At 42.4% G+C, this 16,883-nt stretch overlaps 1 long non-coding RNA gene across 12 annotated transcripts in view; it reads left to right on the top strand.

Moving 5' to 3' along the window:
* The window catches only part of LOC110473294 (uncharacterized), a 92,608-nt gene that overhangs the window by 48,160 nt on the left and 27,565 nt on the right, over positions 1-16,883 (top strand). For 4 of the 12 annotated variants that reach the window (XR_014954644.1, XR_014954647.1, XR_014954640.1 and 1 more), the window contains 2 exons: positions 735-1,010; positions 2,898-10,445. The exons of 1 other annotated variant lie outside the window; for it this stretch is intronic. This is a non-coding gene — a long non-coding RNA (uncharacterized LOC110473294). Of the gene's footprint in view, positions 1-734; positions 1,011-2,897; positions 10,446-16,883 lie in introns of those variants that run through there. 7 more of the 12 variants (XR_014954643.1, XR_014954642.1, XR_014954641.1 and 4 more) reach the window with 7 other exon arrangements.

Genomic DNA, 16,883 nt, shown 5'->3' with positions numbered 1-16,883 from the left:
TAGAGACAGAAAAGTACTCTACTATTGTACAAATGAAAATCCTCATCCCAATATCACATAACTGGGAGAAATGCAGTGTCCTATGAGAAAAGTTATGTTAATTGATTCAAAAGCCCTTTTCATTCCTTAAAACCCTGTGAGCAAAATTGCACATTGGACTATTTCAGGTTGAGCTATTTAAACTCTCTGAATATTTTGTGCTAACAAGTTTTCCTGAACAGCATCAACTAGACATGCGACAAAGGCTGTGAAGGTATCCAAGGACACATCTACATCTTCAGGCACAAACAGATGTCTGTGAAATGTTGATTTGGTGTCTGGCTTTCCAGCACACACCAATTGTGATGGAACTGGAAACTGCATTTACCCACTGGATGGGTTGTAGATATCCCAGTACCTTAAATCCCCAGAGTAATTGCTCACAATATCCAGTGTGAACTAAACAAGCCACTGCTAAAATAAAATGTAATTGGAGTAGCCCACTAATCAAGTGGATTTCACAGAGATAGTGGCCTTCATGAGGGCTGCAAGGAGAATGCAATGGGAGAATTACTGTATATATGTTCCCTTTGCTAAGTGATTCTGCAATTCTATGGTTGGACTTGATTGGACTTGACAATCCTAAAGATCTTTTCCAACTCAAATGATTCTCTCATTCTGTGATTTTCTGTGATTCTCTGATTTCCTGTGTTTGCTTCCTGAATGGACTCTTTCAGTCTAGTTTTTCATTTCAGTTTCAGAATAATTTGCATGTGGAATTTTAAGCACTGCGTTTTGCCAGCTTAAAAGAAGACAATTTCCCTATTGCAAAGAACTTCTTCTGTGCCATCAGTGGAGAGTTTGGACAACTTATTTATTTCAGATGCCTGGCTGGAGCCAAAGGTGACCTGTCATTGCTTTCAAGCAGGATCCATCTTCTGGCCGAGTGGCCGGGCTGGGGTGGCCAGCAGAGCAGCACGTGCTCCTCCTGGCTCAGCAGCAAGTAAGACAATCCTGGGACACTGCAGAAGGTGAGGGGACACAGGAGATCAGGGATGGGTGGTGGAGCCTGAGGAATCCTGAAGGGAGAGACAGTGAGCACGCAGTCTGCAGGGAGAGGGGCTGGGAGTGAGGTCAGGAGCAAGGTGCAGCTGCTGGTTTTGGGGTGGCACAGGCACGTGGGACAGCCTCAATAACCCCTGTGCACCTCTGAGCTCAGTGAGGCTGCAAGGCGATGCTTCAAATGAAGGCAGAGAGTATTTAGCACCTTCCCATGCCAAGAACCTCACTGTTGATCCTCCAATGTCTTTTCTACCCAGCCAAGTCAGCTTGTGCTTGGGAGAGATTTAATATCAAACATAGTGTGAAATTCAATCTCTCCTGTTAGACGAGCTCTGACAATGGAGCTGCCATGTGCTTCGTGGGTCATGTCAACCTTAATTTACTGCCCCGGGTACTGTGGAAATGTCTCAAGATTGTCACACTCCCACACTGCTGAGCTCTTGGCTTGTACACAGTGACCAGGCAGAAGGTAATCACAGGAATGGGGCCTTTTAGAGGGAGGAAAATAGCATTCAAAAGCAGCCATGGGCACCCTCCACTATTACTGGACCTGTTGAAATTTATGTGGACTGGTACATTACTGACAACACAGCAAGCCACCAAATGACAAAAAAAATCAGAGATAGTAAAACATAAATTCTTGGAACATTGAAGGAAAAGAGGAGAGAGAGAGAAGAAGCATATTTAATTCATGATGTGGGGAGAATCAAAAAAATGAGTCCAAAAAATGTCAGATGACCCCTCCTCAAGTGTCAAATCCACTTAGACTGCAAGAAAGGAGGATAACTTCTTTTACCATATATAAAGCATACACAAAACTTCAGTATTCTTTTTATTTTCAATAATAATAAAAAAGGGAAATAGCCAATAGCATCTTTCATCTGAGTCAGCTTCAATATCTTTCTCCTACCCTAACCCAGGCAGTATTGCTGCTGTTTGGTTCAGGCTGTTCTTCCTACAGCTTACAGAGCTACAGCACATATGAGGTTAATGCTGCAATTTTAGTTCCATTTCCCACTGACCATTTTTTTCATGTATTTCAAACAGTGGGAGCAAAGAGACATTGTTTTGCTTGTAGGAACCAAGCATTAAGAAATCAGAACTGAAATGGCAGGACTCCCTCATTAAAGATGAAATGCAGATGCTGTGTGGTGCAGTTTGTAGGCAGACTGTGGAAGTAAAACTCCCTGAGCCTGTGTAAGCTCCAGGGCCCAAGAGGATTTGCCTGTCCCCACACTGCCCCTCTCTGCAGTTCAGAGATACCTTGTTTTGTTCTCAGTTCTTTGGCATTGGATGAAAGTCCATGTACTGTTCTATATCAGATTAGTGGTCTGAATGGGAAGACAGATTTAAATAGTTTTAAGACAGAGGAAATCTTTCTTTCTAAATAAATATCACAAAAGGCAAATAGTCATCAGAATACTGTTTGTGTAGGAAAGAGGCCAGTAAAATCATGCATAAAGGTCCTGAGCCATGCTGCAAGTTTATTGATTTTCCTAACACAGACCCCTCTGATGTAGCTTTTGGAGGCTTCCCCAGCAGCAGCCAGCAGGACCTTCTCAAGCACTATCAGCTTGGGGAATGAAACTATGATTTTTGTGATGGATGTTCCAGATGGGTATGCCAGAAATCCAGCTTTCATTCCCTTCTGTTAATTAAGATAGTGAGGTTTAGCTCCCAGAGGATCTTACAGAGTCTGATACACTGCAATGAACCTTCTCACCCCTGCTCCCAGAATTTAAATGCAAAATACCTACCTGGCTCCTCACCACATGTCCTTTGTCTTCCCCAGTAATACCCTAACCCCTCTGCTACAGGACATGTCCTACCAGGTGGATTTTGTGGTCTCTTTCTAGATATAAGGACAAGATCAGTGAAAGACCCACTATGGGTCTGAAAAGCAGCTGTGCCTACGGCTCTCCAGTGGTGGGATATCTGAACTGCCTCAAGCTGAGCAGGGAATTGAACCAAGGACTCCCACAATTTGTTTTCCCCACTGCTTCTCAAGTGAAAACACAATATTACTCCCTAGAAATGGCAGAGACAGGTCCTGGAAAAAATAGGAGGATCAGTACTGTGCCAGCAGCGGGACTCTTCAGCTCATTGACAGCAACTCTACTCTGCAAGGTGGATGAATGATGATCTGATTGTGAGCCTCTCTGATGTCTTCCTAAAAATCACAAAAAAGTGACTTTCCCAAGGTGTTGAAGAAAACCTGTGGCATGAAGGCATTAAGGGCTCCATTTTGTGGTGAAATTTTGCATCAACCTCTAGTTTGCTTGAAAACGCATCAAAAATCATGCAGTGCTCTGGTACAGCACTTCATGGAGTTATACTGGCACAACTGCAGGCTGAAAATTCTCTCATGGGCTTTATTCATCTTAACATTTGCCTTTCAACCCAACCTAGTCATGTATGATCCTGCCATGACCAGTAGAGATGGACACCTCCAGATGGAAAATCATCCTCTCCCAAGGGAAACATCTAAGCCTCTACCTGCCTTTCCCCATGGGCTACAGACAGACTGTGTGACTGGTTCAGGCTACATGGTTAAGGATGAATGAATTGAATCAGACCATAAGCCACAGAGCTTTAGTTTCCATAGACAAGATGCTTTGGGTGGATGAAAACAGCATTTTCTCTAATGCATGCACTCACCATGCACTCACAGCTGCTCTCTGAGTAGCCTTGGGCCACACTTTGGGCTTCTTTGAGCAGGAGCAAACTTCAGATTGAAGGTTTATGTTCAAAGCTGCTTCCCAGCCTTCCATCTGAGCCAGAAACAGTGCTGTACAGGGGAGAAAGGCTCTACTTCTTGTTACAGGATGGCATTATTCCTGTTTCCTTGTCTCTGTTACTGGGCAAAGGTTAATGGCAGAGGTGTGCCTGCTGCTCATTTGGCACACGGTTCTGTCAGGCCTGGCAATGGCCTGATTTTATTATCAAAGTGTTCCTTCACAAATTGCCAGGTAAAATTCTATAGCTCATGAAGAAAGCCATACAAGACCATCATAATTGTCCCTTCTAGCATCTCCAGAACATTTTCCCCCCCTGCCCTTACATTAACTTCATATCTGTTTGATCCCTCTAACTTCATGTAATTTCAAAGGAGAATTGGAATTTCTGAAATAATGCTTTTAAAGCTCACTCTGAAATGGATGTGCAAAAAGTAGAAGTCAGTTTTATCAATGAGGGTTTACTCAAAGAATCAAGGTACAATGTGTATGACTTCTTCCTTAGAAGAGCAAGTAATTAACAGAGAAATGAATGGAAATCCTGAATCTATCAAGGATCATCATGCCCTGTGCTGTAAATAAAATCACTTCCTCGTGCAAGTGCCACAGCCCTCTGATTTTTCACTAATCTTATGCAGGCAGGATTTTCCCCCTAATTTTGCTTTTGCTGCTGTTCAAATTCCACCACCCTTATGTATCACTTTCGAAGTGTGCAATTCACAGTTGAATGGGAGGTGAAGCTGCAACCCAGGCCATGGAGAGTGGACTCACAAACATCCCTGTGTCTCTCCAAGCACCTTCTCCTGCTTCCCCTCCTATCCTGGCTAGCAGCACATGGAAAGTTTTTGTCATGGAGGACATTCTTGGGCAGGAAGGAAGGAAGGACTGTGGCCAGGAGCCATTGTGGCCACCTGCTTGGATATTCACTTCAAAGGACAACAAACTGGCAACCCAAACATGCAATCAACCCAGAGCTGAACAGAGCTGCGTGGAGAATTCACCCAGTATTTGGGGCTGGGGTACAAAAGGCCTTTGGCCAGGCTGTGTCTGACCTCAAACAAGAGCAGCAATCGGATATGGTGCCAGCAGAGCTGAGCCAGCATTGTGCTGGATGTGCTCTGTGCTGCAGTGCATCTGAGGCATGCCATTCTTCCCACATACACTGCTGTACCCACCCAGTTATGAAAGAGCCCTTGGCTGCCTGCCCTGCTGCTCCAGCACTGCATCTTTAGCCTGAATTAAACTCCACTCCAAACCCTGCTAATACTCCTTGCCTGTTTGGAAGGAGAAGGCTCTCGTGGTTTAACATCCTGGGAAGACTCTGAGGCAAGTGCCAGCACACACAGCAAGAGGCAGGTGGACTTGTTGCTGGTTCAGAGTAGCTTCTGCAGGTCAGGACCAGTAATGGAAATGCTACTACAGAGGCATTAACTGATGACAACAACCACAGTATTAAACCCTGCTCTGGAAGATTTGATTTCTGGTTCCATCCATGTGCTGATATCCAGGCTAACCCTTTCATGGTGCAAAATTCTATTTCATGAAGAGAAGAGTCACTCACAAAGACAACTGAGGAAATGCTTCTTATAGGAAAAGGGTTCAAGGATTCTGGGAGGCTCCCAGAGAAATAGATTTAACTGGATCTGTAATCCAGTATTTAATTATTTAACTACAATGCAGCATCCCTCCAAATTTGTGTATCCTGTTCTTGATTAGAGTTTTTTTTGGGTGAGAGGTCTAGTATTTTTTGCATTGAGCAGCTGTACCACCAAGCGAAAGGTTTTATGGTCTTGTCTGTGATGTGTGAAGCTTGGACTTGAGAGGTCATTCTGGAAAAGTGAATTATGCTAAACAAGCTGGGTAGTACATGGATGTGGGGAGTTAATCACTGAGCTACTTTCTTAGCTTGGAGAGAACAGTGCCCAGAAGTTGGAGCAAAAACGTCTCTTGTATAAAAATTAGTCAAGAAAACTAGCGATTAAGGAATGTTTTTAGATATATGCAGTATCTTTATGTTCTAAAGATAGCCACTAACCTTTGGGATTCTAGATCAGGAGGCAGTGGAAATTGTGTTGAGTAAGGCAGAGTCTTGTGGTTTTGGAAGCACAGTTTTGGAACTGAGTGGAATGGTTGAACAACCTAGTTACTGTTAAAATGTGTATGTAGATATGTAGCCCTAGTTCTTCTTTCAAGGTTGTTCTTTGTGAGGTAAAGGTGAATTGTACTGTTCAAACTGTCCATGTGTACTATTGTAGAGACTTGGTATTCCCAGAGTGATCTAAATCAAAGTAGGTTCATTTTACTGACATGCAGGGTTGACAATTCTGTGACTAGCCTAGCAAAAGGGTTTCTGTCTCTTGTAGGGAAAGGCAGGATGACCTGGTCTCCTGAGGTAGCAAGCAGCCAGGTTCTTGTGTGTACTGGTCACAACTTCCTTTTATTTATTATATTTTTCCTTCACAGCTAATCTCTGTATTTGCCCTTATTGTCTTTGGATGTAGAGTGGAACCTAACTCCGGGACTTTTCTGTCCACAGGCCACTTAGGTAGAGCCTAGCAATTTACTGCATCAGAATACCAGAAAATGGCCAGTGTGAATGGGCCATTGTACCCAGTGCCTTTATGGATGTGACTTCAGATTAATCTGCATTGGATCTGTGTTATTAAATGGAAGTGGTAAGGAAACAAGAAATGGGAAACAAAAGATTCTCTGTAGATGGTAACTCCTGAAATGTTAAAAAAAAAAAAAAAAAAAAAGAGAGAGAAATGAGGCTGCTCTCAGCTATTTGTATGGATTTATTCCAAATAGGGCCAAACATCACAGACAATGTTGTTTCTCTATGTTTCTAACCAGAGGGGCTTATTCTATCACCATTTTATGGTATATTTCTGGGACACCCTCTGCTAGGATGTGATGAATAGCATCACCTATTACAGTAACTGCTGCTCACCATGGCCCAAGAGCCAGAAGCAGGTGACAGAGAGACGTAAAACAGAGTGAGCTTTTCTCAATATATCTGGAACAAAATTTATGCAAAACTGAAGATGTTGAGGACAACTCAAAAATTACCTCAGGAACTGGTGAATGCCACATGAGCAGAGAGCGAAGGGTCCTGCATGCCAAATGAGAGCCCTGAATTCGTAAGAGATTGCTTGTATTACCTGTGGGTTTGAGTTACGAGATGCAGCATTTGGCTCTGCATTTGAAGGTAATTGTTTACAGTGTATTTTATGACTGTTTACAAATGTGGTTTGAAGAAAACAATGGAATATGTAACATGTTGTTTTTCCCCAGGTCTTCAGTCGATTAAGTTTGTATTATTTTAAGTGGCTAGACTAGAAATTTAAGTCATTGTTATTCATATTAATGATAAAGCTAAGGATTCAGCTGAGCTCCAGGCTGCATTGTGAGAGCTGCTGTGTCAGGGTTTGGGAATGGTCTTGATCTGAAATACAAAAGGATCAAGACAGGCTGGTTAATCCTATTATTAGATATTCCCATAAGAACAGGCTTTCACTCATGGTCCTATTGCAAGCACCTTGTGTGGCCACAGTCAGCCATTTAGGGTTATTTTTTAGGGTATTTATGGAAAAAAAAACAAAACAACAAACCAAAATATACCACATTTAAGGCATTGGCATTTAGGGAGACCAAGATCCCCTGGTAGATTTAAGTGCCATAATGCCAAGATTAAATTTAAAGGTATTTTCTGCCAGGTATGGGGTAAACCAGCAGTTCCCACCTGCTGAGACCTGCAGCCTTCACTTCGCTCACCATGAGAGATTTAGCCCAGAAATGGCTGAGGGTTGTTTCATTGATGTTCAGTGGCTTATTTGATAACCATTGCTACTGAAATATCATTCTGATTAGCAAAAGCAGAGAGGAGAGATGCTTGTGCCTAAGGAACAAGAAAAGGGTGCAGAAATTATGGACAATGCCCCCAGCTGTCATGCAGACTTGCTGGGTGATTGGGAGGGAGTCTGCTAATCTCTCAATAGTCAGTTCACAACTTAATAACAATAATAATCCTTCCTTTTTCCTACTCTTTGTGTTTGCTATTTAGCTTTTCAAGTCTCAAAGGCAGGAAACATCAGTGTGAGATGGGCCCTGGCTGGTATCCCAAGGCCACTGTCAGGTGAGGAACTTCTGGGGGCAAGAGTGTTGGAAGAGCTCACGTCCACAATAACCAGAAACAGAACCTTTATTGAGCAGACAGAAGAGGCTCTAGAGCTGAAATGTGCAGGAAGATTAAACTCATCATGCTGAGAAGTGCTGCCCCAAGGCAGATGGGGGAGTTGCAGAGGAGCTTGCCCTGCCAGTGAACACTCTACCTGTTCACAGAAGATTATACACCTTGCTCTAGGGCTGGCAAGCCAGGGCTTATCTGCTTCAGAACAAATTCTGACAGAGACTGGGTGCCATTTCTGCGCCTCAGGCTGCTGTAAGCTATTCTCCTTCAGCAGCAATTCTCATAGGATCTCAATCCAAGGTAGGTTTCTTAGCTACCCTGAAATGTAAGATCCATTGCAAAATCTGCAGGCAATGGTGCTGGCAGCTTAGGAGTTTCCTCTGGGCCTGGCATGTGCTTAAACTACTCATGAGCTATCTGGGCTCCTCAGCTTGATTTCCATCCTTGGTTGACTCATACTTTATTTCAAGGATTGTTTGCATTTTTATGCCTCTGAGACTGGGTCCCGTGGGAATCCTTCCCAAACTCACTACATTGACCTCCTGTTTTTCCAGCACATAACCCCTTCTCAGAAGAGGTCATTTGATTCTCCACCATAAATACATGAATCAACACTTTATACTTTTATGGGATTTTGCCTGAGTTTTCCAGGTTCACAGCACCTCTGAAGGTGGGTTCAGGGTTTGATGGCACCCAAAAAAATTGGTCTAGTGGGTAGCATCCCTGCCCATGGCAGGAGGTTGGAACTAAGTGGGTTTTAAGGTCCCTTCCAACCCTAACCTTTCTATGATTCTGTGATTCTATGGTTCTGTGGTTCTATGATTAAGGCCATTGTGCTAGAGTGAGGTTCAAGGGAAGAAATCAGAGGAGCATTTTGAGAAAGCTTCACCAATTCTCCAGGTAAATCAGTCAGTCACAGGTTTTACCTTGGCCCCAGCCTCTAAACAAGCTTGAAACTCATTACCTAAAAGACCTAACCAAATAGTTTACTGAGATAGACAACTCAGAGACAGGTACAGGATGGGGGAACAGATCTGCTATAAGTCTCTTCTGTCCCTATGGGAAGGCCAAACACCTCTGTCAAGTCTTTATGTGTACATAACTGAAACAAATTCAGTCCCACCCTAATGATGGAGGGCAGTATGTGAAAGCTGAGCTTATATATTCATAGAAGAGTGCCCATGAGTAAAAAAATATAATTATATATGCATAGGAATTCACAGCTAGTACAAACCAAAGCTCATTTCAGTTATCTGCAGCTTCAAAATAAACAGTGTATCTTTGTGTGTGCACTTGCACTAGCAACCAGATCTGGTTTTTCAAAAGAAACCCATAATGTCATGGGGGGGGGTCAATGGAAAGGCCAGTGCAAGTTACTGACAGTCTTAATCCATTGCACTTGCAGGGCAGATGTTACTTCCTGTGACCATGCACCAGGGCAGAGTAAGCAATACCCACAGATGCACAGCTAATATACAGATATCAAAGGCCTTTTTTGCTTGTATGTGGTCCACTAGCTGTCTGGGCATGTATTTGGTATTAGCTGGTTAATCATCAAAGAAAGCATGTCCCCCCTGAAAATAACCCAAAGAAATTATGCTTCCACTAAAATGAGATGGATGTTCCTGCCAGAGTCAGAGTACTCTTCCTATGCCTCTGATATGTGAGACAAGAACCTTCAACCATGAAATATGTACAAGAATATACATTTTACATGCATAAAATAATGGGCAAGTAATTTAACAAAAAGTTTGCAAAGATATAGAAAGTCTTCTGGATGGTGAAAGAGGAGTTGCTGGGAAGGTCTGGAGCCAAATGTTTGTGCTGGCCCTTGCTGCTCCCTCCCTGCTCCGTGGGGCACATACATCTGCCTCACACCAGGACAAAGGAGGCTCCTGAAGGGCTGTTGGGTACCAGCCCCAGCCTTTCACACATCTCAGTGCTCTTCAGGAGTGGAGTGGCTCTGGTGGGAAAGGATGGCTGCTCTGGGCTGCCTGCTGGCAAATGAATGGATGGGCCAACACCTCCCAGCTCCTTGGTTAAACCCAAGGTGTCTCATGCTCCCCTCTGATGTGGTTTGCACTTTACCAGTACTGCTGCAGCTGCTGGACCCAAAGAACAGAGAGCTCTAGTTGTTACAGCAAGAAAACATCACTGAGTCTTGCTGATTTGCAATAATGCTGCTCCGTCATGGGTGTTATCCTGAGAAACTTAAATTCTTTAGTCCCCTAGGGCTTGTGGTGAAGTGAATGGCAAAGCCTCAATCAGTTCAAGAGCAAAAAAACTGGGATTTTATTCAGGTAGGTGTTTCTTTCCCCTCCCAGAAATGTGATGAGACCACATCCTGTGCTGTAATCAAACAGCATTTGTGCTTGTCAGTCACAGTCCCCCTGACCCTGCTCTGTACACAAACCAACACACACACATAGAAGCACAGAGTCCTATTGAAAAAGGAAATAAAACCCTAACAAAAAACCCAACCAACCTTCTCTGAAATCATTCTGGCCAGACTCCTTTTATTTAATAAAAAGTTGTGATACAGTGCAACAATACATCCTGCATGCCAGAACAGGAAGAATGCTACTTTTGTGTAGGTAGGGAAATAGTTGTGATGTACAAAAGAGATACTGTTTTTCCAACACTTTGGCCAAATTTTACACTTAGCTTCTCAAGTCGGGAGAGGGTGTGACAGTGGATAGGATTTAGCCTTTGAAACTCCATCTCCACAGAGAAAAGACAGATGGAATCCAGCTGGCGGATATCACACACGTTTTCTGTTCTCCTCCGTATCACAGATCTGATAAACACAGAAGAATAACAAGCCTTTATAGAATGCAGATGAACAGAGGAGCCTATCTGTATGTAAAAGAGAAGGGCCTCAGTTGACTGAATGCTTATTTCTCCTAAATGAAAGTTAACTCCCACGATCTCACAAAGCGAGAATCTACCTGTTCAAGGCACACATCTGATTATACACCAACAAATGTCTTGACCTCCCATGGCTGTTGTTATCCTGATCTCATCTAACATCATGTCATGTCAGACATGGATATCAAGGAAAGGCCATGCAGGTGGAGCATGTCCAGTGGAGTTTGCTGGGTTGTGTGAATCTCTGTATTGGAGAACACGATTGCTGGGCTGTGATCATCCAAACCCTGCACTCTGGCTTTTAAAATAAAATCTTAGAAACCTGGGAATAATGTGCTAAGACAAGTGTTGTCTGGTGATGGGAACCAGGAAATGGTAGCTGCGAATACCTGAGTGTGAATGACTCATCCAGTGACCTGCTTTGGCTCTGCTGTGTCCTCCTGTAACCTCCTCATCTTCCCTGCTTCTGACAGAGCTGCAAGGCTTTGTTACCCAGAGGACTCTGTGATATGATTCTGTGCTCTCCAGCAAACCTGCCACAATAAATAATAGAAGATGCCTAGATTAGGATCTGATGTTGCTCAGGCTATTACTGTGCGTTTCACCTGTGCAGATATTGGGTCACATTCTAAAATGTTTTTGATTAATAGAGGATGAATTTTTTTTTCTCCTTTTGCCCAGTAAGGCAGCACTGTCTTAATGGAAAGTGAAGCCATGACAGAAGGTGGCATTATGTTAGTTTTGATTTCCTCCGAATACAAAGGAGCTGATGCTGACATGAATTCCCCAAAGAGGTAAATTTTGAGTGTATATTCATTTAATTCACCACTGTACTGGAATGGTACTCAAACATCTTTTTTCTGTTTTCTCCTGTATAAATTACAGCAAAGCATTTCCTTCCTTTTGTGCTATTCTTTTATGGATGAAGGAATTGGTGTCACACAAAGGAAATTCCAGAATGTGGACTCTCTATCAGTATCAGCAAAAGGCTCAATTGTCTCTTAGATGTCAGCTCCTGAGCTTGGCCCACTGCTACCATTTAAATCTATTTATAATTTATGAGGTCATGGCCATAAGTTTTTCTTTTAGTTCTCCCCAAAGGAAGCAGTGAAACTAATTTACAAAAGACTTCTGGTCTCTGGAAAGACACAGTGAAATACAAATAAGATCACAGGTTGTTACAGAAATGTAGATTATTGGACTTTAAATTCCTGTCTCCAGCAGCGGCCACATCTCCAGCTCCAGAGCATGTAGCAATCTCCCCTTAACCCCTAAATACTTTGAAGCCCCTCTGGTTTTGCCTGCTGAATTTCAAACCAAGAAAATAAACCATAGCAATGAGATACCTAAAACCAGGGGTAATTTTAAGAAGATTTACCCAAAGCCAATTGCACTGAGTAGGAAAAACCTACTCTTAACTTTCACTGAATGACTTTGCCCACTCCTCATGTATTTTTTACCTCAGTCTTTCAAACTGAAATTCTGAGTTTGTACAGCCCCAGCTCCTGTGCCTGCAGAGAGGTACTTCTATCTATGTCCATTTTTAAGGCATTCTGTCAATTCTAAGCTAAACTACCCAGTGCCTTTCCTCCTGTTCACTCTGCTGCACACTGGAAACACTGCCTCAGCTCCAGCTCTGATTTTCCCATTCAGGACAGTGAGCACATGTCATGTTTTCCACCTGATGGCTGAAAACCACTTATCAGGAGATAATTTGAATTTTATTTTGTGTTTCCTGAAGTCACTATAGCAACTTTACTATCATTATTTCCCTGTTTTCAGCCAATAAAAATCAGGTTGATTATAACATTAGAAGAGAATATAATATACTAAGGGCTTTGGGATCATTCTGGAACTGTGGATGCTTTCATTGTTTCCTATTAATTTTTCAAGGGTCCTTAGTTTACCTGCCCTTTAACCCGTTTGGTTTAGATTATTGAAAAATGAAGGAAAAAAAAAAAAACATTAATAATGTCTCTTAATGAATGGGATGTTTTTCCAGCAACACATGTTCTATGTTTTGTTACTTTAAATAGATGCAGTTTCCTTTTAGGAAGATTCCCTCTAGGAAGATTTCTTTTAGGATGCTTGAATTCTAAATGTCCTTTCTATATGAATTTGGCATTTAAGAACATTGGTTGGTGGTGACAAGTATTGTAGTAGTAATATACAACAGAGAAGGTCTTCTTGTGCAGAGGAGTAGAAGCTTATCACTTTCTAGCTGATTTGGGAATTCTATTAGATCATGTTCTATAAAATACTTCCAATTTGAAGTCACAAAGGTATGAAAAGCTACACAGCTACAGCCAATAGTTACACTGCTCCCCTGAGGCAACAAAGGGTTGAAGTTTTGCTTTCCTAACTAATTACTCTGGAGTTCACTTTTTTGCACTGTCTTCTGTCACACAGACCAGGAATCTTATGAAAAACCTGTCCTGCAGTCTGAATTTCATCCCAGACTCAAAACTGCTGTGAATATTCCCCTGAGAGCTCATGGGCAGCTGACAGTCACTTGTTCTTTTGCTTCTTGAGACAAGTTAAACATTAATCTTGATCAGCTTCTGCCTCTTCCATCATTCTGCTCTTTGTCTTAAGGTTCTACATCTTCTGTTGTTTCTGGCTTTTCCTCTGGAGCTTTGATGACATCTTTGTTCTTCACTCTGCTTAATTGGCATTGACTCATTTATTCCTGTTGTGTTTTGTTTTCACACTTTGTGTTTGTGGTCTATATGCTCACACTCAGAATAATGGGCTCTGAGTCATTGATTATGCAGAGAATTTTCTTGAAATCTTTATATCTCAGCTATTTTTTGGACAGAATAAGAGATCTTAGACTCTACAGACACAAACCACAGACTACCAGCTCAACCTAGACAACATCCATGTAGGAAAATGGGTCCTTTTAATACCCCAGACAATTACACATGTGTTTTATACAGAACAATATGACTTACAATTCAATTCCTGCATCTTTTCACCTCCATGGATCTTTCCAAGTTTTTTTCCAACTAAGTGTTTCATATCATTCCAATGCTCACATGCAATATCATGCAATATCAGTGGTATATTGTCTGCAGCAAATGCTAAAAGGACAAGACCTGTAGGTCTGAGATGTTCTCCATATCAGAAATAGTCCACAGCATTTTCTGTGTGCCTGAAGAAAAGCTTCAACACAACAGTGGCTTCTCAAACCAGGACTGAGTCCCACACAATCAGTATCTGGTGGTAGGTGCTCATCAGGTTGTTCCACTTAATAAAAGGTAACCCTTACCTAATAGACCCAAGTTTGAAATTATCACTCAAAATACAAATAAGAGTGGAATTTGGCATCATCATTGCTAATCTTCTTCCTTTGGTTACATGTTCCTCACTGCACCTGGAAGTAAAAAAAAATTGCTTGCTGACTTCTTTCATACTTTCCCTCTAATTTTTTTAAAGTTTTCTAGTTATTGTACTATGAAAGAGAAGGGAAAATACCAAAGACAGGTATGAGGTGGAAGAAACACATCCTCAGGATTCAGCATCAAGTAACGTGTCAACCTGACTGCTTTCCAGACATGAAAAAGTTGTCTGAGAAAAGGAGAAGAAGAAAACACAGATAGAGAAGGCCCCTTTAATCTAGGAAAAAAGGAGAACCACAGGAACCAAATTGAAGCCAGACTCATTAATATGAAAAATAAGTCAGTAACAAAGATGATTAGCCACTGAAATAGTACAGAGGGAAGTTGTACAATTATTTCCTATGTCCTTATGTCTTCAAATCAGGACTCTATTCTGTTCTGGAAAATACGCTTTGATAAAAGAAATTCTTGGACTTGACACAGAGGAGGTCAGCCTAGATAAGGTGATCATTCTTCTGACCTTAAAACTCTACAAATATGTACCTTCAGAGGGAAAGGCCAGACTGTGGTTGCAGTCTGGCACAGGGACACCAGAAATTTTGGTCCAAGGCCTGGCTCTGTTACAGATTTCCAGAATAATCACAAGGAAGTTGTGTAATTTATCTGTGCCTCTGTTCACCATCTGTAAAGTCTGGAGAATAATCCTTCTCCTGTTCCATTTTTTAGCTATTTGGTGTATGGAAAGCAACTTATTAGGTGTGGGTACAGACCTTGCCTAAGGTCTGCAAAGGCAAGTCTGTAAGCATCATTGCAAAGCACAGATATCCATAAAGAAAACTTGATGGTACAGAAGGAAAATATATTAGTAGGAAGATAAAGGAATGCCTTTCTTTCAGCAGTAACCTCCTGAGTGCAGTTAAAAAGCAACATGTCAGAGTGGGGATGGTCACTCAGCCAGAGAATTATGATTTCATCTCAGGATGCTTCTGGATACAAATAGCATCCAAGGCCTCTTCATGAGGGAGCTCTCACTTCCTCCAGTGGCATTTGCAACATTGCAGTCATTTATATTCTCAACAACAATAATCAAATGACCAGTGTCTGTCTCTATCCATGCACAATGAAGACTTGTGCTCTCTTTGCTTAGCTAAGAAACTTTGTGAGCTTCTGCCAAGAAGTGAAAGATCATTTTGAATGGCTGGAACAAATTCAAACCATGTCCCAGGGAGCTGGAAGGCTCACAGGCCTTGTCCACTGCCCAGCTGCTCCTCCCCTCCCTACATCTTCATTGTGTCTGCTGGTCTCTAGCACTGCTGGAGCTAAATTAGCTGCTGCTCCACCTGGTAGCTGGACACTCTTCCAGCTCTGCCCTTCTCCTGTCACTGGAGCTGAAATATGAATAGCCTTTCATGGCATGTAGGAAGTGGGTTTTAGGAAATGAGCTGAGCATGAGCAGGGCTTCTACTCAGCCAGGGAGAAAAGGGCTGAATCCCAGCTGGAACCTCTGATCAACATGTCAGTGAGTCCTTATGTGAGCTGCTCCGAGTTGTGTCTGCTCCAGAGAGAATGGGGACTTATACAGCAGTCTGTGCTAAGATTCCAAGTACACAAGACATACTCTTTGCTCCTGAAACTTCTGGATTCAGTCCCTGATGGTGGTCAACATGGACCTGCATACGTGTGTGTGCATATATATGCATATATATATATATATACATACACACCCTCATATTGTAACATAACATACATAACAACTGTTCACATATAACAACCCTTCACATTTCCTAATAAGACATCTTCTTTAAATAGAGAAAACAGAGCTAGTAAAAGAAAGCAGTGGCCACTGGCACTCAGATTTTTTTAGGCTGTGCTAAGGCATCATTGTTTCCAGTTCCCCACTACTCCTAAAAAGCCTCATCAAGCTACAAGCATGACCAGTGTCAGAATAAGGCACTGAAAGAGTGCCTTATGAGGGGCTGGAGAAGGGAAGGAAGAGAACCTGTTGGGATGAGTGGAGAACCATATCAGAAATACAGTGAGACACAGCTCCACAGAGCTAAAAGATGCACTTGTGTTATCCTGCCAAGTCCTGCTTGGCACGATGTCTCTGTATGTGATCCTCTTAGTCTATCGCTGGTTCCCTGCGATATGTGTCTATCTGCTTTCTCACGGCTGCAATAAGCCCTTCCACTGCACTAATCTCATTTAACAGTTCCACTGACTTGAAAAGAACCCAAGTAAAATTGCTGTGCAATTTCTGCTGGCGCTATTATGGCTGTATCACTTGTCAGCTTCCATAAACACGATAAATATAGTTAAAGCATCAGATATGAAGAAATTTGGCATGTTACAGCAACTCATCAGAAATATTTTTTGAAAGGTACCTTATAAAAAGAGAAAAAGAGGATGCCAGAGAGGATAAAAACTTCAAATTTCTCTTTTTGCAAAATTCTTTTGCCCAAGGAGGCTGCAAGAGCTCAGTGGACACTGCCTTTCCAGCACCACGTGCTGTCACACACAGCAGCTGGACCCACGCTGACTGCAGAAGCAGTGAGTTTTGATATCAGTCTCTGTATCTCAAAGAGTCTCTCTCTCAGATTGCATCACTGGGATCCAGCTACCTGGAGGATAAAAGGCAGAACATCAGGAGGCATGCAAAGCTGGAAGGAGGGGGGAAATGTTCCTGTTCCTCTTAGCAGGGGAAACCCC

Source organism: Lonchura striata, chromosome 4 (assembly GCF_050655825.1).
Source record: "Lonchura striata isolate lonStrDom1 chromosome 4, ASM5065582v1, whole genome shotgun sequence".
In the NCBI taxonomy this organism is placed as follows: Eukaryota; Metazoa; Chordata; class Aves; order Passeriformes; family Estrildidae; genus Lonchura; species Lonchura striata.
Note: the sequence above shows the minus strand (reverse complement) of the source record. Positions and strands in the feature narration are given on the sequence as shown.